The sequence below is a fragment of the Triturus cristatus genome, chromosome 7, assembly GCF_964204655.1.
Source record: "Triturus cristatus chromosome 7, aTriCri1.1, whole genome shotgun sequence".
NCBI lineage: Eukaryota > Metazoa > Chordata > Amphibia > Caudata > Salamandridae > Triturus > Triturus cristatus.
The window spans coordinates 848950280-848973029 of NC_140590.1; positions in this window are offsets into that span (position 1 = coordinate 848950280).

Here is a 22750-nt window from a genome sequence, read left to right on the forward strand (position 1 = left end):
AGTATTTTTACAATTTTAGAGTGGAAAAAATTAGCCAACTCCTTACACCTCTCAGGGTCACGGGTGACTGCTGGCTCAGGGACTTTTAGCAGTTCTTGCACCACTTTAAAGGTCTCCCTGGAGGAGTTTGAGGCAAGTTGTATTCGCTCCTCAAAAAATTGTGCTTTTGCCAGGCGGAGGGCCGCTTTATAGGCTCTCATGGCTGCCCAGTAATCCTTACGCCTGGCCGCATCAAATTTCTTCCTCCAGGCCCTTTCCAGTTTCTTACATCCTTTCTTGAGCAGGCGAAGCTCATCCGTGAACCAGGGGGCGGAACCCACTCGTTTCTCTCTCTTCTGTAGGGTTTTCAGCGGTATGAAGCCATCAAGCGAGGAGGTCAGCCATCGGTTGAGGTCAGCATCTCCTTGAATCGGGTCTGCCTCGGCTACGGGTTGTGAATTTGCCAGGGCCTGAGTCCAGTCACCGATCGGTAGTCTGGACCATATACGGTCCACCACCACCTCTTGAGGTGTCGGTTTAGAGGGCAGATTGATTTGCCATTCCATCGACACTAAGGAGTGATCTGACCATGGGAGCGGAAGAGCTGGTCTGGCCCTCAGCCGAGGGATGTTTGAAAATACCGGATCCAGCAGATGGCCCTTCACGTGGGTGGCTCCTGAGTTGACTAGCCGGAGCTCACAAGCCGACAGATCACCTTTGAGGTCTGCCGCGATCATGTCCGCAGTGTCCTCAAAGTGCAGGTTCAGGTCCCCTAGCACAATGAAGGAGGATGTGGATGTTGCCAAAAGGGTTACCGTTTCCATCACAGAGCCTACGAAGTTGCCGACCTTACCCGGGGGCCGGTAAATAAGCAGGCCAGCCAATGTAGTCGTTGGTGATACCTGTATGGAAAAGTGGCAACTCTCACAGTCTGCCACCAAGCCCCTCCAGACCCTACAGTTAAGGTTATCCCGATAGATAACAGCGAGTCCACCCCCTCGTCCCTCAGGTCTATCCACGTGACCAATAAGGTAACTTGGAGGGAGGGCAAGTATAATGTCAGCATCAGAACCAGGAGTAATCCACGTTTCCGACAGAAACAAGATGTCTAGTTCGTGCTCTTGGATAAGGATGTTAATTTCTACGGCATGACACGGGAGTGACCTGCAATTAAGCATGCCCCATAGTAAAGTACTTGAATCAGAGGGAGGATGGAGCAATGCGTCCCATCCTCGTGGGGGGAATATCCGCGCAGCCAAGTTGGTAACAGGGTACTTTTCCAGGGGACTAATGCGTAATGCAAGTAACTCCTCTCGTGAGTAGATGATACGCCGTGGTAGAAAATATGACATAGTACCATGCCCTAAGCCCGTCTGAGCCCGGACGAGCCCAGACGGGCAAGACTCTGGCTGGACTCCGACGTGGGTCCGGCGACTCCGCTGCGCATCTCCGCTGCGCGTCGTCATAGCGAGCTTTAAGTAGGGCGTGGAGTCCGGTCTGCGGAAAACTAGTGCGCTGGCCGAGTGTCACCACGAGGAGTCCCTGCCTCACCCAAGATGGCGGACGCCGTTCCGAGAGTGTGTCCAGAGAGCTAAGTGAGTCCGCTCCCAACAGCGGTGCTTGTTATCTTTTATATGGGGGTAAGCGCTATATGTCCGGGCAGAAAACACAATTTACACGTTAAAAACGAGATAATATTAAAAAGCGCTAAGCGCTACGAAAAAATAACAACTATAATTTTAAAAGCGCGAGAGCGCTGACAGGTGTTGTGTAAGTGCGTCAAACTCCTCCTGGAGCACGGTTCGAGTGCCTTAATTCAAGGCAGAACGAGCCTCAAAGCTCACCTTAAGTAGGGCGTGGAGTCCGGTCTGCGGAAAACTAGTGCGCTGGCCGAGTGTCACCACGAGGAGTCCCTGCCTCACCCAAGATGGCGGACGCCGTTCCGAGAGTGTGTCCAGAGAGCTAAGTGAGTCCGCTCCCAACAGCGGTGCTTGTTATCTTTTATATGGGGGTAAGCGCTATATGTCCGGGCAGAAAACACAATTTACACGTTAAAAACGAGATAATATTAAAAAGCGCTAAGCGCTACGAAAAAATAACAACTATAATTTTAAAAGCGCGAGAGCGCTGACAGGTGTTGTGTAAGTGCGTCAAACTCCTCCTGGAGCACGGTTCGAGTGCCTTAATTCAAGCAACAATAGTTTGTGGACTTTCAGATTTTAATTTTTTACACTTCGAGTGCCACATAGACAAAAGAAATCTAGCAGTCGCAAACACTATCAGAGGGGTGGTATCATATTTGAGAATTCTAAATACCTCCCTGTAGTCCTTAAGCCCCCTAGACTTACAAAGTTGAATGATCCATTTTGCTCTTGCCTTGCCGTAAAAGGGGCAGAATAGCAAGACATGCAAATCTGTCTCCCTGCTACACGCACAACCTGGGCAGGAACTCGTGGTATATAGGGCGTTTGACCACTTATGTGTTATGCCCCTAAGAGGCAGTGAACCATGTCTAAACTGAATAAATAGTTTCTTGGCCAGGGGAGGCTGGATATCATCCCAAAATTTCTCAAAATGAGGAAGAGTACGGTAGTGCTTGAAAGCCACACTCAGAAATTTCTTGGAGTACAGGGCACAGGTCTCCTCGGGGGACGACCACATGTCCCCCCTACCTAGAGCATAACAAAGATGCTTGATGTAGTTTAGCCATGGAATTTTACCCTTGCTCCCCCTGGACAAAAGGTCCCCTAGATCCTCCCTGTAGCTGCAGAGCTCAGGGGTCAATCATAAGTGTCTCCAATACAGGAGGGGGCGATTTGAGACAATCTCCTGAATGGGAACCAAGCCCAGATCCAACCAAAGGGGGATCAGGGGGGTACTCATAGGGAGTCTCAAAAGGCGCCTAATAAAACTATTCTCAGTGAGAGATAAGGGGGGCAGCACTGACATGACCCCATAACTCTGCACCGTAAAGTGCTCCCCCTCTCGCCTGGGTTTTATAAATTTCCATGGTTCAACAGCTTAGAAGAGGTGTCATTAAAAACCTTTAGAACACCGCCAGTTGATTGGGCCAGCTTCAAGTTAGCCTTAACCATATGAGATCCCCAATCCATTCGATCATTTATTGTGACCCCCAAATAATCGAAGGTGGACACTCGGTCCAAAGCAGTTCCATCCAAGTGAGGGAGGGGACAATTGGCTAAATTGATGTTATAAACTATAAACTTGGTTTTAGAAAGGTTAATCTCCAAGTTCCTCAGTCTACAAAAGGAGCAAAAAGCCTCTAATGTGCGCTGTATACCACCTGTAGATGATTTTGACAATAAGAGGGTATCATCAGCGAACATTAGGGCAGGTATCTTCCGCCCGCTAAACTTGGAGAGTCCAGATCTCTTGCTCCATATTGGTGGTCTATCAACCCATTTAGGAAGAGCGAGAAGAGCGTGGGGGCCAAAACGCACCCCTGCCTTACTCCCTTTTCCACCGGGAACGGAGCCGACAGCTCCCCACACCTCCCAAACCTCACCCATGCGTATGTACCTTGGTGCATATGTTTAAATAGATGGCACAGGTAGGCCGGAGCACCCATCTCCAACAGGATTGCCCAGAGTTTATCCCTTTTGACCAGGTCAAATGCGGACCGAAGGTCCACAAAAATCAGATACAAGCTACCTGCCCCAATACTAGTGACCGTCTTCCAGTAGACCAACTGTAATCTGAACAGTTGGTCAATGGTGGAAACTTTTGTTGCACGAAAGCCTGCTTGAAGGGAGGTTAGGATGGGATGTTCGTCCATCCAGCTCTGCAACGTTGATAAAAGAAAGCGGGAAAATATTTTTTGGAGGACGTCAATCAAACTAATGGAGCGGTAGTTAGCCGGGTCAAGAGGGGAAGCTTTTTTGTGAATTTGGATAATTTCGGCTCCTAACCAAGTGGAGGGGATCTCCAAGCCCTGTAGAATGGCGTTAAAATAAACCCAAATATAGGGGGCCCAGACCTTTTGTTCACTAAGATATAAATCGCCAGGGATCCTATCGAGGCCTGGAGCTTTCCCTAGAGTCAAACTTTTGAGGGCCACCTGAACTTCAAGGAGGGAGCAGGGTGGGCAAACAAGGCGCAAGGCCTCCAAGTGTACTGGTTCACAAATGCTTGTTTGAGTCACTGGATCTACTCGGAATTCAGAGTTACTAAGTGAATAAAGAGGTTTGAAGTGATCCAGCCAAACCTCTTCGCTAAGGTTAGGTGTGATGGCAGACAACCCTTCAGCCGACCCCACTTGGACAAGGTTCCAAAAGGACCTAAAGTCTCGAGCTTCCAGGGCTGCTTTAATACTTTCCCACCTTGAGGCCTCCCACTCAAACCTGGCCTCCTTGATCAAAGTTTTGTAGATTTCCTGGCATTTCTAATGCTTGACTGGGACCCTGATTTTACCTCCTTAAGCAGGGTATTTTTTGACAACCTACAGTTTTTATTAAACCAGTGATCACGGTTATTTACCCTTTGCCTTTTAATATCAGTGGTATAAAAATAACCGGTCAGGAAGCCAAGAAGCTTCTTGTGAATGCACTGCAAACCCTGGAGATGGAAATGGGGGGGATCGCCATTAGAGCTCAAGAGGTGAAGAACCTCTGTTAGAGAGTGTACAACATGACAATATAGTTCCGCTAACTTGTCAGGTGCTAACGCGATCTTCGCCCACCTAATTCGTCTACCACCTGCCGCTATAACCAAGTTTGAGTTACTGGTAATCTCATCACCCCCAAATTCGTTACGGTGGCCCAGAGTATTTAATAATTCTAGTGACAATTAGTTATGGTCACTATCGTCCCTTTGGATGACAGAAAAAGCTTTCAATCTGGTCCAAAATTCTACATTTACCAGGATATCATCTATAGTTGTGCTTTTCCCTGGTCTGTTAAAAGTGCTTAAACCCGGAACATCTGGGAGGAGTCTGCCATTACAAGCCCTTAGAGAATGTAAAACAACCAACTTGTTGATCACAAGGGCCAAAGGCAGTATGCGCTTTTCTGGGTACATAGTGCAGTCCGGGATCAGCCAATTTTCATCCTCGTCCGAGGTTACCGAGGGGATCCCCATAAGCGGTTCAAAGTGGCAGTTGAGATCGGCACCAATGATTTTATGATACGACGAGGGGAAAGAATGAAGGAGAACCTCTAGGGCATCCAGAATTGATAAACCCAACTGGTGCGGTTGAGGACGTAAATAAATGTTGATCACTGCCAGTGATAAACCATCCTGAAAATTAAGTATAATACATAGGGTGTCCGGGCAATGAGAGTCTATTTTCTTAGCTGAACAACCTAAATGGGAAGCAACCCAAATGCATAAGCCCCCCGAGGGTCTTCCCCTGGGTCCCTGCACTGCTGGAGAATAAAAAGACGCATATCCTACCCTCACTGGCGCAGATAATAACCAAGTTTCTTGGAACAGACATAAGTCGTAACTATCCATCAGCTCTCCCCATTCCGGATTATGCAGCTTAGACCCTATCCCTGCTATGTTCCATGACCCCATTAGTGGTCTATGTGGCACCACGTGGGCAGGGGAATCCTCGAGGGGTTGGAACACGCTAGGAGGTGGAGGTGCTATGTGTATACGAGTGTCCAACTCCTTTTCACCTCCTGTTAGGCCAAAATTTTGGGAAGGTGGGGGTATAATTACACTACCCACCTTGGTTCTAGCAACCTGCTCAAGGGACCCCTCCTCTATACTCAAACCCTCCGCAGCGTGACTCCCAGACCACTTCGGGACCGTTCTGTCTGCACCCGATGGTGATAATGGTCAATCTATGTTGCTCAATGCACTGTATCTATTGCCCACTGAGATGTTGTAGTCAAATTCATTGCCACCATGATGGGGGAGAGAGGATTGTGGCTTTCCCGATATAAGGAATCGAGAATAGAAATACCCCAGGTGACAAGTATTAATAGTGCCCCTCTTAGAAGGCCCTCCATTAGCTAATATTTGTCCAGCTGCTCTAGGATCCCTAAAGTTGATAATTACACAATCGCCATAAATATCTTTGGGTCTAGTCCCCAGCCAACTGACTCTTCGCACAAATAGGATCTCCCCCTGGCCGGCTCCCATTAAAGGTCTATGTCTACTTAGCCAGAAGATGGTTTCATTTTTTAACTCGGGAAAGTTTCCCCTCGATCACTATCCAGTGGAGGTACTCCCGTGAGCACCACCACATACGGCGACGCTTCTGGGGGTAACTGGGGGCGAGGAGGAGATTTTGATGTTCCGTTTACATCAGATTTCCAGGGAGGGTTATGTAAAGGCCTACCCGAATCTGGGCTCTAAATACCGGGAATTTTTTGGAATAGGAAATAAACCAGGCTGTTTCACACCCGATATGGCTGAAGACAAATTAGAGCCAGTGGTTAGACCAAGACCAGTCGGGACTACTGTAGGATTCGGTATATTTTGAGTGGCCAAATCGTGTGTGTGGATGTCAGGGCAAATACTTGCACCTTGAATTGGGCCTTTAATAGCAGACTTGGTTACTCCTGCAGCCCCTATAATAAAGGGATTCCACGTCGAAGGGCTTGACTGTGATCTACCTAGGCCTTTATTGTTTATCAATGAGACTAGTTTATCAATCCTAGAAGTCAAAGATTTAAAATGGGTGTTGATAAGCTGTTCTATATGTGTCTGGAGATCAATTTTTAGATGAGTAGCCCAAACTGGAGGTCCTATAATAGGAGATGGAGGGCCCAGGTCGGACTGCACATAAACAGGTGATGATGCTGGTCTCTTAGCCGATTTTTTAACCAGTTTTGGCTTTTTAGTTCTAGCGTGGGGTTTGTGGGCCTTTATGCATGCCGGGGGAGATGGAGACAGGGCAACCTCTATTAAAACATTTTCGTCAGGCTCAGTCTGAGCACAAGGAAGATCAGAAAAAGAGGGCATAAGGAATGACGTAAGTTCAGCGGGGTTGGCTGTGGCTACGGAGCAATTACCCACAGATATAAGAGGGGGCATAGCGGGGGGTAAATGAAAGATGCCTTTCAGTATTTTCTATGGCTGTTGCCACTACACCTATTGTTTTTTGAAGCATTTTATCAATGGCTGTAAGGGTCGGAAATGGTTGGGTCGTTGCCGCTAATTGTCTAGTCATTGGGCGAGCGGCAAAGGGCTTACTATTGTTGCCCTTGCTGCTCATTTGAAGGCTTAGACAAGACTATCTACCAATAATAATAAAATCTCATGCGCAGGTTAAACTAATCGTTTAAGATAAACAGAATAAGAGATAATAACAAAATATGGCCCCACAGAAACACTTCTAATAGTGACAGGCAAGTATCGGGGCAAGCTTTGACAGATTACAATGTATTATAATGGTTACCACATATGTGGAAGTTCCATAACTCAATTTGGCTCCTCCAGGGGGGCCTAGAGGGGTGGCCCGGCCTGGCCTCCTGCAGCCCTTGACGGCCACAGACGGACCCGCCCTTGTCCCGGGCTTCTCCCGGCGCGTCCCGTGCGCATCCCGCGGGACGAGGATCCAAACAGTCCTTTATGCGCCTCCTGGCGCTTACGGATGGCGTTTGCGGCGTCCATGCCACAGTCAGGGTTGATGGGAGATGTAGTCCCAGTGTGGCGGAGCCAAGCCCGGCCAAGCAAAGCGGCGGAGCAAAGCCCGGCCCGGAATTCAGCCCCAAGCAGGAAGCAGCTACAGGTATGCCAGGTATCACGGGTGGAGACTCAGCGGAGTCAAACCCGGCCAAGCAGAGCGGTGGAGCAGAGCCCACCCAGCAGTTCAGCCCCAAACAGGATAGAGGTGACACAGGGGACTCGGCCCCAAACAGTCCTTTATGCGCCTCCTTGCGCTAACTGATGCCGTTTGCGGCGTCCTCGCCGCAGTCAGGGTTGATGAGAGATGTAGTCCCAGTGTGGCGGAGCCAAGCCCGGCCAAGCAAAGCGGCGGAGCAAAGCCCGGCCCGGAATTCAGCCCCAAGCAGGATAGAGGTGTCACAGGGGACTCGGCCCCAAACAGTCCTTTATGCGCCTCTTTGCGCTAACTGATGGCGTTTGCGGCATCCTCGCCGCAGTCAGGGTTGATGGGAGATGTAGTCCCAGTGTGGCGGAGCCAAGCCCAGCCAGGCAAAGTGGCGGAGCAAAGCCCGGCCCGGAATTCAGCCCCAAGCAGGAAGCAGCTACAGGTATGCCAGGTATCACGAGTGGAGACTCAGCGGAGTCAAACCCGGCCAAGTAGAGCGGCGGAGCAAAGCCCGGCCAGCAGTTAAATACCAACAGGATAGAGGTAGTTCAGTGAACTTTGGAAATCAAGCAGCGAGTACTGCTGATAAAAATGAAGATGCTATAGCATTGTTAGCATTAAGAAAGAAAATGAAACGTATTGAACTACACAGGCAGTACATGCTCAAATACCTTAAGGCAGGGGTAATCCCCCCGGGTCTACGGGTAAGGAACATACCTGGGCTCTTTATCCAAATAAAAGAATTCTTAGAACGATGGGCAATGATATCTAATCATTGTTCCCGGGATTATATGATGCTGATTGTAGAAACAGCCAAAGAGGTTATTGAACAATTGGCGATTGAGATTTTAGATCTGAAGAACAAAATCAAAGCCTCAGGTTTAGTGGAGGATTCTAAAAAAAAGTTAGATGATATTGAAAGAGATCTCCACTCCTATACAGAATATTTGACCAAACGTAAAATCGAAAAATTAAAAAAAGATGTAAGATTCTTTAGCAAGGAGACTACTTATCCTTACTTAACAGTTCAATACTATAGTCAGTCTGAAGGTGGTCCATATGATCAATTTGCGAACAGACAATACAGTTATGGCAAGAAAGTTACTACATTTTCCGACTCTTCGGACTCTGATAGTGAAGGTCAACTTGGAAGTAATGGATTCCAAGGGTTTAGATTCAACAATAGGAGACAACACAGTTCACAACCTTTTTTAGGGAGGCGTTTCACCAAACGGAGCAACTGGAGACCTCAATACCAGCCGAGGTTCCAGGCCAATCCACAAATGGATTTCAACCAATTCCAGGCCAATCCACAAATGGATTTCAACCAATTTCTGGTAACACGGAGCGTGAGGTATTGGAGGGAGTAGAAACTATACCCATATTTAATCTTAGTGGCTCTTCGTTATCTACTTCAACTATGTCAGTACTATCTAAAGGACTTATATTCGCAAGCCATTCGGGTCTCAATAAATTTGAATTATTTAGAGACCTACAAGCTTTATTTAGAAAGATTAGACTCAGGATATTCTTCTCAAATCAAGAAAATCAATTGGACAATTTTAATTGATCGGGTCTTGCACCCAAGTCTTTCTTTACCCCCACTGTGGATCAGTTACCGCCAGAAGTGGCCATTTTTGAGCAGGTACTCTACAACAAGTTTGTTAACATCACCAAATATGTTCAGAAGACTCCTTTCAATTTGAAAAAAGAAGAGTACAGAGCCTTGGAGGACCTTAAGTCCAGCACTGATAAGATCATCAAGGCATGCAACAAAGGGGGGGTATTGTCGTTTATGATACTTCTACATATGTGGCAAAAATGGAGACTATGTTGAGTGACACCCATTTTTATCTCCCGATTACCAGAGATCCCACCACACACATAGTTAGCAAGATACGTAAGCTCACTAATCGAGCACTAAAAGACGGAAACATATGTGAAAAAGAATGAGCTTTCCTTAATATTGAGAGACCGAGGATGGCCAGTATTTATGGCATACCTAAGGTGCATAAGAACATAATTGATCCACCACTAAGACCTATAGTAACCCCCATAGGTTCGGCTACAGAGCGTCTTGCTAAATATGTTGATGCCATATTATGTTCCCACTTATCTCAAACACCTGCCTTTGTGAAGGATACCAAGCACATTATCAATCTTGTAGAGAACACCTCTTTTAATCCAGATACACAATTTCTGGTAACCATGGATATTGAGGCACTTTACAGTAACATACCCATCGATGGAGCAATAGCAGCAGTACATCGGTTCATACATACCTATAACATCAAGTGCCCATCAGTTTTTGTTTGAGTGCCTTAAAATAGTGCTGACTGATAACATATTTGAATTCAATAATCAGTTATTTAAGCAAAATCAGGGCATCAGTATGGGGGCATCGTGTGCCCCTACGGTGGCAAATATATATATGTCTCAATTTGAAAATCAGTGAGATATAGGGAAACATGAAAGAAAAATAATATAAAAATACTGTAAAAATACTTTATTTTTTAATAATTCATATTGTGGAAAAAGTTCTTGTAACACATTACATTCAATATTAAAAATGATCAGCAAATATAAAAACCAAATAAACATAAAGTTAAAAAAGTGGCAGCTTTGAATAATCGACGCGGGTTTCGGCGTTCACAACGCCTTCATCAGGAGTAGCCACACATATATCTACAATGATAAAAAGATATACATACTCATTAGCTAAATAGTACCATATTGAAAAAAATGTGTAAACAATAATAATTACCAATATAATATGTATTAAACACCATCAACATATTTTTAGATTAATATCTTTTCATTCTAAATGAATAATAATGTATATTGCAACAGATTCTCTATATAAACAACATATTCCACATCTTGATATATTATGTGTTATATTTGAGTGCTCACAATAGACTGACATATTTAAAGACAAAAACCTTTTTTAGCTTAAACAGAAGGGAATGGAAAGGATGAGAAAAAGGGAGCTAATTGCAAAAAAAAGATATAGGATATAGTGAACAGTATTCCATATTGACTTACTTTGAGCATTAAAAAATGGGGATGATTCACGTGGAAGAGGACTGCACTTCGGATTTTATCTTTCTATTTAATAGAGATGCTACAAAATGAAGTATCACTATCAGAATTTATATAGTCAGTTATTCTTTTGTGACTTCATAATAAATATATTATTATTTATGTTACAACGATAGACTTACTTCCAAGAGTAATAGGATTACGAATTCTTCACAAGAAAGACCTATGTCTGACTATATAAATTCTGATAGGGATACTTCATTTTGCAGCATCTTTTGAATAACTTTTACACCCCATAAATCGATGGCATTTGTAATGATTGAGATCTTATTGTTTCTGAGATACTGTATTCATTGTTGAAAAATTGGATCTTTTTATAGGAATAGGTCCGCATTTAAAAAAAAAAACAGATTCTGTCCGAAACGTAACGAGTTATCAATTTGAAATCGAGATAGATTCACGAGTAGGAGACAGTTTAAGATGGGGGCTGAGTTTTATTATTGTTTTCAACTCAAGACTTTCACTCGGGATAGAGACACTTTAAGATGGCAGCCGAGTTTCAAGCAGAAGGGTAACCAATAGTTGGCGCTAAGCAATGACGTCAATTGTGACGTGCGCTATTTTGAAGATTTAAAATCGGACGATAACCGATACGGTTCCTTTGTTGGTCCGTCGGATGGAGTAAGGAGTGTTCCACGCTACATAGTGGTAAGCCATTAGAACTCTGCGCACCGTTATAGCTCATGGGCAGCATAGATAATAACGTACCATAGTAGTAAGCCATTAGAACTCTGCGTACCTTTTCAGTTAATGTGCATTATAGTGAGTATCGTTACCAGGCCGATACCCGGCATACTGAGCTTAACATAATGTGCAAGCTTTAGTTAGGTTGCAGTAGAAAGGAAGTGCAGGATTAGTACTATCTATTGAGGAAAGCCATCGGTAGAGATGGTCCTCACTTGCCATCATCGCTCGAGAAATTTTAGCATGTGTGTTGGACATCGCCAAAAATATATTATAGCGTACTGTATTTTAGGCAAGATACTTGTCGTTTTTGCTTGTTGGTCTTGCAAGAGATAGGCAAGTTTAGGACCATATGACATTTATTTAAACACACTAGTACATTGATACCGTTTTCTTAATATTTCAATTAAGAGATATTTTGGGTTTTTAATTAGTCATTTTGATAGCTAATCTCTTATAAGAACCATGCGCTATCATATCAGGAGATTTTTCGAGTATCGATCATCTTTGTTTGGTACTTACAAAGATAGATAGTAAGTTACCAGTAAGCTTATTTCATGATACATTAGACTAGTTTGCGATCTTGGCTTATGAATGGCAGCATAATTGGTTGCCAGATTTTTTTATCCACTTTTACACCTTCCTTTCTCCAATTGTAGGGATCTAGGACTATATTATTTACTTCTAATCCACGGGAAAAGTTTTTATAGTGACATTTATCCCACTCCTAAAGGTCAGTATATTGAAGTTATTATTTATAACGTGAACAGAAGGTTTGGTTCACAATTAGTTAGCAGTAGGGTTAATTATGAACATATTGTGTCTTTCTAGAAATTATAAACTATCCAGGCCTCCAACAAATGGAAAGAAATGGATACAGAGTCAGTGGCTAGCTAAGGGATAAAAGATAAGAGGAGAGGTAAGTTTTAATGAGAGTTATGTGAGATACACCAGAGTATAACAAGTTGCTTATTGCATATCAGGAAACCCAATAGTAACTTAACATCTTGTATATCATGTTGTTTTCAGAGACTACAAGCCTTTCTTGATTATCCCTGCTGCCTAAGAAACATATAGAGGTCCACATAGATGCACATTTTGATGTAGGTATCTATTAGTTCATTTTATATAGGTCAAAAGGTTTAGACTGCAGATATTAACCTAACGTTCAGAATATTACTTATTCACACCTGGTTGTTTATGTTCATTTTTATTTTTTAATTCAGTTTTATATACTGCAGTTGTCCGCAATTCTTAACATTTATTGATGCGGATTGTCAACCATTATCGACATCATATGTATCATCATCGTAAGCAGAGGCAAATCACATATTCAGAATTAAATCCCATATAATGAGGTAGAAACTATTGCTTTGTATTAATGACTGAGCGACCTTAATTAGTTAGACCTCTTTCAGCAATTGCCAACAATATAAGAAGCATAGTCATATTAGTTTTAGATCACATAACTGGTGATACTTGCATGTACTATTTATATTTTATTTTATGTTATTTCTTGTTATTTGTATTAGTAGCCTTAGTTCATTTTTAAATTTGAATGTGACTGTGTTACATTGTCATTCACTTATTAGTTGTTTGTATTTCATGGCAATACTCAAGTTGGGTAACCTTTGACCAACTATCTAGGACATTCAATCATGTGTTTTATACATGTATATATAGAGTAAATGGTTGAAAGTGATTCTAAACTCTAGATCATAATTATGTTTGTATATTTCCTGTTTAGTAACCACTGGTATGGAAATCCTGAAGAAGGCTTTGCCGAAACGCATTGGTGTTCAAAACATATCAACCAGTGTCTGCTTGATTGGTTTGGATTATGTTCAAGGCTGCATACGGACAAAATAGAACATTATGTATAGAATACACTGTTAGATAATTACATCGAATCATCAAAACTGCAATAGGCAACATTGAATGACCTGGCTTAGTGTATTGAATTTCTGCTGAAGAGATAGTTTTTCCAGGCTACACCTAAATATATATGTAAATGTGGTTCTAATTTGCACTATATTATTGGGATTGTGTATTTATTCATCTATATGAGATATCTATATGTAAAGTATATATTTTTTTTCAACTTAAAGATATAAAAAGAATAATAAAAAAATGAAATATTTACTTATACTACAATTGTCATGATCCTTATTATGTTATTATGTATCTAGAGTTTACATGCCCTTCGTAAGTAAATAGCACTCTGTCCGGTACCTTTGTTTTTCAAAACCATTCTCACTTTCTTCCTTTCATTCTGACTACCTTTCTTTTTAGGTATCACCTACGCAGTGCACATGCACTTCATAGGAGACCTTTAGTCATCGTGCAGCTCTTTTTCCAAAGCACTAACTCGTGCTTGTGGCGGCATACAGCTTGCGGAAGTGCGCAGCCACATGCCACAAGCACGAGTATGTGCTTTGAAAACGAGCAGGATGAGCGATCATGCACCCGCTCATCGCCAGCGCATTCACTCAAGCACCTCTGAGCACCACTTGCGTGCGTTTTTAAATTTTCTTTTAGCGCGCTCGCGCACACACAACTCCCGGGATTGTTATTTCATTGTATTTATTTTGACGTTTTTAGAGCGCCTAAGTGGCGCCTTACGAGAACTTCCGGGCGCGTGCTGGTATTGCCTCTTTTCTGAGGTCAGCTCATGAGCGCGGCTTAAGGCTGCCTCTGGTCTCATGCAGTGAGCCAATGGTGGTGAGTTTTAGGGGTAGGAACCTCATACTCTAAGCAGGAGCCAGTGTCACTGGGCAGGGTGCCTTGGGTCAAAGGGCAAGGAGCCTTTAGTCTCGTTCAGAGGGCGCTTGCTTGAAATGTACAGTGCGCAGGGCTTTAAGTGTGCTGGGTCCCTACTGGTCGTAGACCTGCCAGCAATTAACAAGCATTTGCAATGCAATAGGTCTTGCATTTACGTGAGTTTGAGCTATTGACAATGCAAATAACAATGCCTTTTATTTTTGTTTTCGTTTTTAAAACATCAATAAAATGCATTGTTATTTACAATGCCAATAGCTTAATCGCGCGTTAATGCGAGACCTATTGCACTGGAAATGCTTGTTTTCTTGGACATGGCACACATACTTATGTTTCTTTTTTCTCTTGCAGGTTTTGTACGCTGCTTCCAGAGGAGTCCCACCCACTTCTTTCATGTTTTACCGTTGTTCGAATAAAGTTGCGTTTCCATTTATTTGTGTTGCTTTAATAAAAGTTCTTTTTTTTACCAATAAATAAGTGAGTATATGGGTCTTCTTTTTCTGACAACACTTGTCTGTAGTTTATTGTGAAAATCGGCAGTTAATAGTAGGTTATGAAGGAAAAACGTTTAATTTTGCGGTGCACCTACCAAATATAAAACAACAGACTATTACATAAATAAAGCCTGGGTAATTCTACAACGGCAAGGCTTCTATGAGTGTATCACTTTAAACACCATGAGTGCTGCCCGTGTGATTTCAGAACCAAGAAGGCACTGCCTAGGGCCACCGAGGCTTCAAGGACTGGCGAGGCCCACCCTGCATATTTAAGTAAAGCCCCGGAGGTTGCTAATCCCCGGTCTTGAGTTGGCCTCGAAGCCCACCAAACAATTAGTAAACAATAACCGGGGAGGTGTCGATCCACTAGGCTGCGAAACGTCTCTGTGCCCTCCCGCGCCTAATTTACATGTGAGATTAAGGTCCCCAGTGCTGCAGAGACCCCGCAATATAATAATAGGATTGGCCCCGGAACATTACCCACCAGTGTCCTCATTTAAATGAACGGGTAAGACCCCGCTTCATTTTGTTTCCTCCATTTTTACCATCCGGATCCGCTTTATTGAAGTGATACGAGGTTTTACTCCTCTCGCTTCAACAAGGCAAACAAGAATTTACTATCACAGGGTGGAAGCAATGCTCCCATCCTGTAATAGCAAACGTAAATGTCCCGCGGATGCAAAGCTTGGGACATTGTATGAGCTGCGCCTTGGATGTGGCGCTCCATAGGGCCATGATGCATTGGTTAATGCATAACTCCAGAATTAGTATAAACGCATACTAACACTACTTGCACACGTGTAGTACAGCAATCAGAGTGTAGTGAAGAGGCAGAGGAAGCCCAAAATCCAAAAATATAAATCCTACCAGAGGTAGGATCACATAGCTCGATCAGCCGACGACCCTGAGATGAGTAGAAACAGCTTCACCAAGAAAACGGGTCTTCATCCGAACGCAAGCAAGCTCAAAATCTTGGTGAGTGCTGCCTTCTTTTTACCTTCTCCCGTTGCAGGAAAATAAGACAACTTAAACAGCCACCAACAGAACTAGACAGCAAGGCAACCGTCTTCTCCAGCACCATGTACAAACTGCCTAAGATTCCCCTCATGACAGCCCTACATTCTAACATTTCATACTTACATTATAGTAGCATTACATACTAACATTCCACTATGACTTACATTGGAATACTACACAGAGCACATGACTTTACAGCAATGAGCTCATGGTTTCATCCACGAGTCTTGAGACCTGTCGGGGTGAGTAGCTTGCTTCCCACCCCCTGTATTGTATAAACACAAACTAACACTACTTCCACAGCTATGCTACAGTGCCCAGAGCGCATCACTTTACAGCAATGAGCTCCCGGTTTAATCCCCGAATCTTAAGACCAGTAGGGGTGAGTAGTTTGCTTCCCACTCCCTGTATAGTATAAACGCATACTAACACTACTTACAAAGTTATACTACAGCGGCCAGTACGTTACAGCGCCCAGAGCCCATCAGTTTACAGCAATCAGCTCGGTTTGATCCGTGTGTCTTCACACCGGTAGGCATTAGTACTTCGCTTTCCACTTCCGATATAGTATAAATGCACAGTAGGGGTCAGTAGTTTGCTTCCCACTCCCTGTATGGTATAAACGTCTACTAACACTACTTCCACAGGTATGCTACAAACACTAGAGCACATCACTTTACAGCAATGACCTCACGGTTTAGGCTCTCTGTTTCATACCCGAGTGTAGCAGCATCTCATCTCAGCACCATGTCACTCTGAGCAACACCACACTTTCAGTCCGGTAGGAGTGACTACTTCGCTTCGCACTCCCCCACAGAGGTTACAGTGCTCCTATCCTCCTGTTTCCTACTATTTTTACCCTTTTTCCCCCTTACCAATTTCAACTGAATCACAAAATGGCTGCCAACACTTCCTAGTTGCAAGCGCTTGCACCGCTCGCTGTCAATAAGCAGCAAGCTCGTGCTTGTAACGCATCAGCCAATCAGAAGGCAGAATTCCCAAATATTGAAATCTGTAAATTTCGATAGTTCTCCAAAACTACTGAACGGATTTACACCAAATAAACTAAAGCGTGCTTTCTAGACCAATACCCTTCTCCCTGCCAAATTTGGTGTAATTCCGTTCACCCGTTCGACCTGTAGCCTTGTCTAAAGTTTCCTATGGAAATTGCATGGAGAAAACACGTTTTGGGACCCCCTTGTTTCTCAGCCCCCCCTTCATGAATCACCCCCAAACTTTCAACATAGGAGCTGATATAAACTAAGAATTAGTTTGGAAAATTTCATGAAGATTCATCAAACGAAGCCAAAGTTATAAGCAAAACAAAACATTTTCTTCCTATGGAAACTTGGTCCTAACTATAACTACCTACTGGTGACCACTTCAGGAACGTTATAGTTAGTTGGACATCTCACTTGTACAAAACCATAGAAATTCCAGTGCTATAGTTAGTTCAGCTAACAATAAGTCGCGCCCCCACAATGCACTGCTGATGACGTCACATATTACATCATTCATGACATGGTCAGTGACATCACTGATGACATCACTGATGACATCTCAAATGACATCACTGATGACATCAATAATGGCATCATCCACGTGAAAATCAGATGCACCTCCTCACACCTGAATATAACCTTTGATACACCCACTCTAAAATACAGACTACCATTTTTGAAAAAATAGACACATCAATACCAGTTACTAAATACGCGCTGACTGATTCCTAGGTCTACACACGCATCCACTCATTCACCCATACAGTCACTCATACATGCAGTCACTCATACACCACTATTATATGCACTCATGTACCTATACAGACACTCACACACTGCCACATATCCAAAGTTACTCACACACCTAGTCAGTCATGCAAAGAATCAATCATACTTCCATTTACTCACCTATACAGTTATACAGACACCACCTCACTTATTCATACAGATACTAACACATATAATTACTCTCTTATAGAATCACTGATACAAATACACACTCATCCATGCAGCCACTCTCACAATTACTGACTCTCACATATAATTATTTATATACACCATCACTCACATATACTGCCTTTTACATATGTACTTACTTGCACATGTACCACTGAGACATCCATTCACTCACCAACACACCCATACACACACTCACCCACCCATACAGCTGTTTGCACATGCACTCTTGAACTCATACACCCAGTGAATCAACCACTCATATATCTATGGACAGAGTCACACACCTCCCACCCACCCATACACACATTCAGGTAGCCATACAAATACTCAGGCAAGCAATCAATAACCCATATAGACACTCCTGCAGCTACTCACCAACCCATGCAGCAGCTTAGACAACAACAGACTGACTGATACAGACTTTCACACAGTTTAGTCACTAACTCATGCATTCAGAAAGACACATTTAATCACTCACTTATACAGTCAGTCAAGTACCTACTAAATCCTCCATACAGACACTTATACACCCACTCATTCTTCAATACAGCTTGGCATATATATAAAACAAATTTAAACTTTACGGAAACACACAGTCACTGGATGATGTCATCAGTGATGTCATTTGAGATGTCATCAGTGATGTCATCAGTGATGTCACTGACCATGTCATGAATGATCTAATATGTGATGTCATCAGCAGTGCATTGCGGGGGCGCGAGTTATAGTTAGCTGAACTAACTATAACACCGGAATTTCTATGGTTTTGTATGAGTGAAATGTCCAACTAACTATAACATTCCTGAAACCTATGGTTTTTTCAGTGAATTTCCATGGTTTTTTAAATGCTAATTTCTAACTATAACGTGCCTGAAACCTATGGTTTTTGTACTGAATTTCTATGGTTTTTTAAATGCTAATTTCTAACTATAACGTGCCTGAAACCTATGTTTTTTTAAGTGAATTTCAAAGGTTTGTTAAATGAAAATTTTTAAGTCAAATGTACCTCAATCCTATGTTTTATTTAATTTTCAATACATATATATATATATTTAAAAAAATTGTGAATAACTTTTAGTTAGGAAAAATATATTCATTCTTTTTTTTGTAATATTATACAGAAGTCGCGCACCCTTTGCGCATCCTACATGATGGCTGCGCGCATTCCAGTAAACATTTTGAAAAGTCGCGCTGGAGTCGCGACTTTGGCGTAATTTGTAAAGTATGAAATATCTTATAAATAAATATAAATAAAAGTTTTCCTTTAAGTGTTTGTCTAAATGTATTAATACAAGTTTTTTTAAAGTATTTTTTTCAATATAATTTCGCCGAAAGTAAATTTACGAAATGCGCGGTGTAGCCACTTAATGTGCGCAACATCTCCCCACACGTATTTCCGGGGTCGTGCCGTGATCGCGCTGAGATTGAGCCGAAGTCGAGACTTTGGCGTACTTTTAAAGTTGAAAAAATGACTATAGAGAGTTTGAATATATTAGACTGAACAGTTTTGCTAATATACTTATTAAAAGTTTATAGAATTTTTTATTTATAGTGTATAATGATATATATGATTTTCGCGGGTGCGCGACGAGTGCGTGCAGCCTACGCGACTTCAGGTCAGCAAAAGAAAAAAGGAATCTGATTGGTTGAAATCAATTTCATTGTAAAAGAGGTAGGATCTATCCTTCTGATATATCCCTTACTTATTGTCCTTGATAGAGAGAAGGCCTGTTTCTTGCTTCTCTTTATATTGATATACCTTTTTTGTGTGTTTGTTTATTTTTAATACAACTATGGCTTCTAGTTTTGCTGAAGTTGATCCACTTGCAGTAGAGGAGGAAGAACAGATGGTGCAGCAGAAGAAGAAAGGAAAGGAAAGCATTGTTTGGTCTTTTTTTAGTGTACAAGAGGACCTGCGATGGATGTCGCTTCTGCCTCCCGTAACCTAGAACGGCACAGTATGGTCAAACTACGGTGGGACGCACACTCGTTGAACTCTCATGGCACTGCTCCACACTTCGGGGAGGACACTTTCCATTAGCTGTGTTTTCTGATGACGTGTCGCGCCAGCCCCGTCCAACAACAGAACTCCTTTAGATCGAAACCGACTCTTCCACTCTCTCACCGGAAGTGAAACCAGGCCACGCGGACACTTTCACAATACAACAGCCGGGAATGCTCTTTTCGGTAAAAAGACACATTCCTTCCTCCTAATCAAATAAAAGACTCACTGAAGAACAAGGGCCAGCTTCGATCGGTAAACAGCTGTTACAATGACTTTTTTACTGCGCAATACAATTACAACGCATGCATTACCATGCATGCGTTGTACATCGCAAAGTCATTACTACGCATTTTTTTAGAATGCATGGTCATTTACCACGCATGCCTTACAATGAATTTTGTTGTAAAGGTATGTATGGTAAATGACCATGCGTTCTAAAAAAATGTAGACGATCCACGTCGCTGTAAGGATACAGGCTATTCCGTTTCCTCACAATGACTTGCACCGCCCCTCAGAGACGACGTGAAGCAGGAACCACGAGGAGTGACAGGTAAGGGGGATTGGGCATGGGGTGGGGGTTACTTTTCTAGAGTTTAGGGTAGTGCAGTGGTGTTTGTGTAGTGTATGGTGTCATGCTGGGGGTAGTGTTTTAGGGTTTAGGGTAGTGCAGTGGTGATTGGGTAGTGTAGGAGGTCATGCTGGGGGAGTTTTTTTTAGGTTAAGGGTAGTGCAGTGGTGTTTTGGTAGTGTAGGGGGTCTTGCTGGGGGTAGAATTAGGGTTTATGGTAGTGCGGTGATGATTTGGTAGTGTAGGGGGTGGTGCTGGGGGTAGTTTTAAGGTTTAGAGAAGTGCAGTGGTGTTTGTGTAGTGTAGGGGTCGTTCTGGGAGTAGTAATTTAGATTTTAGGGTAGTGCAGTGGTGTTTGTGTGGTGTGGGGAATTGTGTTGTAGGGTTTAGGGTAGTGCAGTGATGTTTGCGTAGTGTAGGGGGGTCATGCTGGGGGTAGATTTAGGGTTTAGGGTATTGCAGTTGTGTTTGGGTAGAGTAGAGGGTCATGCTGGGGGTAGTGTTTTAGGGTTAAGGGTAGTGCAGTCGTGTTGGGTAGTGTAGGGGATCGTCGTGCTGGGGTAGTGTTTTATGGTTTAGGGTAGTGCAGTGGTGGTTGTGTAGTGTAGGGGGTTGTGTTTTAGGGTTTAGGGTGGTGCAGTGGTGTTTTGGAAGTGTAGGGGGTCATGCTGGGGGTAGTGTTTTAGGGTTTAGGGTAGTGCAGTGGTGTTTGGGTATTGTAGGGGGTTGTGCTGGGGGTAGTGCTTTAGGGTCTAGGGTAGTGCAGTGGTGTTTGGGTAGTGTAGGGGGTCATGCTGGGGGAAGTGTTTAAGGGTTTAGGGTAGTGCAGTGGTGTTTGGGTACTGTAGGGGGTCGTGCTGGGGGTAGTTTTTTAGGATTTAAGGTAGTGCAGTGGTGTTTGTGTAGTGTAGGGGGTCGTGTTTTAGGGTTCATGGTAGTTCAGTGGTGTTTGAGTAGTGTAGGGGATCATGCTGGGGTAGATTTAGGGTTTAGGCTAGTGCAGTGGTGTTCGAGTACTGTAGGGGGTCGTGCTGCGGGTAGTGTTATAGGGTTTAGGGTAGTGCAGTGGCATTTGGGTAGTGTAGGCGGTTGCGCTGGGGGTAGTATTTAAGGGTTTAGGGTAACGCAGTGTTGTATGGGTAGTGTAGGGGGTCATTCTGGGGTAGTGTTTTAGGGTTTAGGGTAGAGCAGTGGTGTTTGGGTAACATAGTGGGTCATGCTGGGGGTAGTGTTTTAGGGTTTAGGGTAGCACAGTGGTCTTTGGGTAGTGTAGGGGGTTGTGCAGGGGATAGACGTAGGGTAGTGCAGTGGTGTTTGGGTAGTGTAGGGGTTCCTGCTGGGGGTAGTGTTTTAGGGTTTAGGGTAGTGCAGTGGTGTTTGGGTAGAGTAGGAGGTCGTGCTGGGGGTAGTGTTTTAGGGTTTAGGGTAGCACAGTGGTGTTTGGGTAGTGTAGGGGGCAGTGCTGGGGTAGTGTTTTAGGGTTTAGGGTAGCGCAGTGGTGCTTGTGTAGTGTTGGGGGTAGTGCTGGGGGTACAGTTTTAGGGTTTAGGGTAGCGCAGTGGTGTTTGTGTAGTGTAGAGGGTCATGCTGGGGGTAGTGTTTTAGGGTTTACCATAATGCAGTGGTGTTTGGGTAGTGTAGGGGGTCGTGCTTGGGTAGTGTTTTAGGGTTTAGGGTAGTGCAGTGGTGTTTGGGTAGTATGGGGGGCATGCTGGGGTAGTGTTTTAGGGTTTAGGGTAGTGCAGTGGTGTTTGGATAGTATAGGGGGTCGTGCTGGGGTAGCTTTTTAGGGTTTAGGGTAGCGCAGTGGGTTTTGTGTAGTGTATGGGGTCCTGCTGGGGATAGTTGTTTCAGAGTTTAGGGTTGCGCAGTGGTGTTTCGGTCGTGTAGGGTGTTGTGCTGGGGGTAGTGTTTTAGGGTTTAGGGTAGCACAGTGGTGTTTGTGTAGTGTAGGGGGTCATGCTGGGGGTAGTGTTTTAGGGTTTAGGGTAGCGCAGTGATGTTTGCGTAGTGTAGGGGTCATGCTGGGGGTAATGTTTTAGGGTTTAGGGTAGCACAGTGGTGTTTGGGTAGTGTAGGGGGTCGTGCTGGGGGTAGTGTTTTAAGGTTTAGGGTAGCGCAGTGGTGTTTGGGTAGCGTAGGGGGTTGTGCTGGGGCTAGTGTTTTTATGGTTTAGGGTAGCGCAGTGGTGTTTGGGTAGCATAGGGGGTCGTGCTGGGTAGTATTTTAGGGTAGTGCAGTGGTGTTTGGGTAGCGTAGGGGGTCGTGCTGGGTGTAGTGTTTTAGGGTTTAGGGTAGAGCAGTGGTGTTTGGGTAGCATAGTGAGTCGTTCTAGGGGTAGTATTTTAGGGTTTAGGGTAGCGCAGTGGTCTTTGGGTAGTGTAGGGGGTCGTGCAGGGGGTAGATGCAGGGTTT